Source organism: Myotis daubentonii, chromosome Y (assembly GCF_963259705.1).
Source record: "Myotis daubentonii chromosome Y, mMyoDau2.1, whole genome shotgun sequence".
NCBI classification, from domain to species: domain Eukaryota; kingdom Metazoa; phylum Chordata; class Mammalia; order Chiroptera; family Vespertilionidae; genus Myotis; species Myotis daubentonii.
The window spans coordinates 11,485,791-11,489,794 of record NC_081862.1 but is presented as its reverse complement, the minus strand read 5'-3'; the positions used below and the strand labels follow the sequence as shown (position 1 = coordinate 11,489,794).

General features: G+C 49.4%; 1 pseudogene; it reads right to left on the bottom strand.

The window, feature by feature from the left end:
• Nucleotides 1-2,330: 2,330 nt before the first annotated feature.
• Nucleotides 2,331-3,462, bottom strand: LOC132225650 (ras-related protein Rab-9A-like; annotated as a pseudogene).
• Nucleotides 3,463-4,004: the final 542 nt, after the last annotated feature.

The following is a 4,004-nucleotide window of genomic DNA, read 5'->3' as shown; positions in this document are numbered from 1 at the left end:
TGTGTGGGAAAAACATATTTGCCAATGTCATATCTGATAAGGGCCTAATCTCCAAAATTCATAGGGAACTCATACAACTTAACAAAAGGAAGTTAAACAATCCAATCAAAAAATGGGCAAAGGACCTAGATAGTCGCCTTTCAAAAGAGGACATTCAGAAAGCCAAGAGACATATGAAAACATGCTCAAAGTCACTAATCATCTGAGAGATGCAAAGCATGACTGAATTTGTTCCTTCTCCCACCCACGTTTGGAGCAGCAATATGGTTAGTTTAATTTTATGAGTATACTAGTGGTGCACAAAATTTGTGCATGGGGGCAGTGTCCCCTCAGCCCAGCCTGCACCCTCTCCAATCTGGGACCCCTTGGGGGATCAGGCCTAAACCGGCAGTTGGACATCCTTCTCACAATCCTGGACCACTGGCTCCTAATCTCTCACCTGCCTGCCTGCCTGGTTGCCCTTAACAGCCCCCCACTGCTTTCCACGTTGCCTCCAATGGCTCCCTTCCTGCTGGCCTGGTTGCTCCTAAATGACCTCCCTCCTGCCAGCCTAGTCACCTCTTACTGCGACCCCTGCTGGCTTGGTCACCCCCAACAGCATCCCCCCTGCTGCCTGGGTTGCCCCTAACTGCACCCCCCCCCCCTGCAAGCCTGATTGACTCTTACTGCCCCCCTTACTGGCCTGTTTTCTCCCAACTGCCCTATTTTGCCAGCCTGGTCACCACTAACAGCCCCCCCGCCCCTGCTGGTTTGGTCGCCAGAACTGCCCTCCCATCCAGGCTTTGTCACCCCCACTGCCCTTACCTGCTGGCCCGGTCACTCCTAATTGCCCTCCCCACCAGCCTGGCCACCCACAACTGCCCTCCCTTTTAGGCCCAATTGCCCACAACTTCCACCACCTCCTGGCCATCTTATGGCATCCATCTTGTGTCCACAGGGGTGTGGCCATCTTTGAACACATGGGGGTGGCCATCCTGTGTTGGAGTGATGGTCAATTTGCACATTACCTCTTTATTATATATAGGACTAGAGGCCCGGTGCACAAAAATTTGTACACTTGGGGAAGGGGGGGGGTCCTTCAGCCTTACCTGTGCCCTCTCAAAGTCTGGACCCCTCAGGGGATAACCACCTTCTGGCTTAAGCCTGTTCCCCAAGGTGATTGGTCCTAAGCTGCCAGTCAGACATCCCTCTGGCAGCCCGGGAGCCATTGAGGGATGTCCACTTGCCAGTGGGGAGCAGGCCTAAGCTGTAGTTGGACATTCTTAGCGCTGCTGAGGAGATGGGAGAGTCTCCCACCACCACTGCTGTACTGGCAGCCATCAGCCTGGATTGTGGTTGAGCAGAGCTTCCCCTGTGGGAGTGCACTGACCACCAGGGGGCAGCTCCTGCATTTAGCTGTGTGTGTCATAGTGACCAGTCATTCCCAGTCATTCTGCTCTTAGGATTAATTTGCATATTACCCTTTTATTATATAGTATAGAGGCCTGGTACATGGGTGGGGGCTGGCTGGTTTGCCCTAAAGAGTGTCCCGGATCAGCGTGGGGTCCTGCTGGGGTAACTGGCCAGCCTGGGTGAGTGGCTAATGGCTGTTTGCTGGCTGGCCACACCCCCTTCAGGGTGGGGTCCTTGCTGGGCTGCCTGGCCAGCCTGGGTGAGGAGCTGCTGGCTGTTTGCAGGCTGGCCACAACCCCTTCAGGATGGGGTTCCCCACTGTGGTGCCTAGTCAGCCTGGGTGAGGGGCTGAAGGCTGTTTTCAGGCTGGCCACACCCCTTTTAGGGGGGTGGTCCTGCTGGGGTGCCTGGCCAGTCTTGGGGAGGGGCTGATGGCTGTTTGCAGGCTGGCCAAGCTCCCCAGGTGGGACCATCACCCCATGAGTGTGTGGCCATCCTGTATGAGGGATTGATGGCTGTTTGCAGGCTGGCCACTACCCCCAGCCACCCAAGCTCCCAGCGGAGGCTGCCTGGAAGCAGGTATCTGGGATTTATTTAGCTTCTATAATTGAAACTTTGTTGCCCTGCACAGAGGGCACAGCCAGCCAGGGCAGTCGGGAAGCTTGGCTTCCTCCATAACTGGGGCAACCAAGCCTCCTGCTTGCTCCACCTCTATGGCTGTGGGCCGCCATCTTGGTTGGGTAAATTTGCATATAGTCTCTCTGATTGGCTGGTGGGCATGGCTTGGGGCATAGCGGAAGTGCGGTCAATTTGCATGTTTCTCTTTTTGATTAGATTAGATGATCTAATGCTGCAAATGCTAATTCTCCTCTCCCCATGTTTATATTCATGCGAATGTGTGAGTTGATTAGTGTAGGTCATGGCTATAGGGTTAAGCCTCAGACTGACCTGTTGGCAAAGCCCCAAACAAGTTACAGCTTACAGGGCACAGTCCTCTTAGCATAATTAGGCTTGACCTTATGACCTCCCTAGATCCTTTGTAGGTAGCTAATGGGCTGAAAGAGATATAGCAAGTGCTGCCAAAACAAGTGAAACTCACCAAACTATGGTGACCACTACCTTGTTTGCCTCTGGTTGTAAAATAAAGGCTTAGTTTGCCTCTGGATCTCTCTCTGTGGCCTCAGCCAGGCACAGGAAGATCCACCTAGACCCAGCTTAGTCTCTTTGTCTGTCATTTCTTCATCCTTCACTGCCCTCACTCAGGCTTTTGAACCCTTGGCTGAGCTGGCTCGGCACAGATTAGCCTCTCTCAGGATCAACAGTAAGAGGAGCAGGGCTTGCTTGGGCTTTCAGTGCAGACTGACAGTGTCTGTCTGAATCATGTGATCTGACCTATCCTCAGTGGCAAGCACTCTCGAACTGCTTTCTCAAAGGTTTCTGTGGTATTTGTGGCATGTTATGCACTTGTTTCAAAGTAAGGGCAGTCACCATTGTCCCTGCACCAGGCTTGGGCTTCTACAAAAATCTGCCTTTAATTTATGTTAATATTGTTACCCAAAATCACAAAAGGAAAGCTTTTGGGCTTTTTCACATATATGTAATATATGAATTCTTTCAGTTACTCACGTTCTGGATGCTTTGAGAATCATTGATATTAAAAGCAGGCTACAGTCAGAACCTCTGTAAAAGAGCGCCCCCCAAATCTGCATGGTCACAAAGTGTCCATCTACCTCCAACTTTTTATTTAAAAATTCCACACCTATTGTATAGAAGTACAATCTTCCCAATATCCTCTAAGAATTATAAAATTGGTGTCTGCATTGGGGGGCAAGGATACAAATGTGTGTGGCACACAAATGATGATCAATTCTATATGTACAATGAAAACATGAACATATAATTTTAAAGAGAATGAAAGGTAAATCCAAATGCATTCAATTTTAATCATTAATATCCAACTTTATTGCTTTAATATGGAACATTTCAAATATTAGTCTGGGCAGTTGGGAACTCTCCAACTTCACCATCTCCAAATAGGATTACTTTAAAAAGTGATGATTTTCCTGCCATTATTAATCTCAAGATCTCTGACTTCAGACCCTGTAATATGAGAAAGTACCATTACATTCCTTTAGACCTGTACATTGCTCTACACGATTCTAGGAATATTAGCATTTAAGGGAAATAAGCACACAGCCCCAATTCCTTTCTGCACAGAGAATACCTAACATCAAGAGCTGTCATTTATGGAGCACTCAACCATGAGCCAGGCACTACCCTATCATTACTCCCTGTGATAGCTGGTGAGAGCCCAGTCTTTCCTTCCTTGGGTCTCAACTGACTGAATCTGACACTCAAGGCCAAGTCTGACTCCAAACACCTTGCTTTCAACTGTTTCTCTCTACTTACAATAAGCCTGGCCACCATTTGTAAGAGATGTAGTAGGAGACTGAAGTAGGCAAGTCTGGGTGACAACCTCAAACAGCCCTTTGGTGACACTGCTCACTGATGGCTTTGCTCTCCTGCCAGGAGTTTTCTTCACCACCCCTGCTTCTATAGTGCTATCACCACAGGAGCTGGTAACCAGGAAACCAGACACAGAAGTTGCCTGA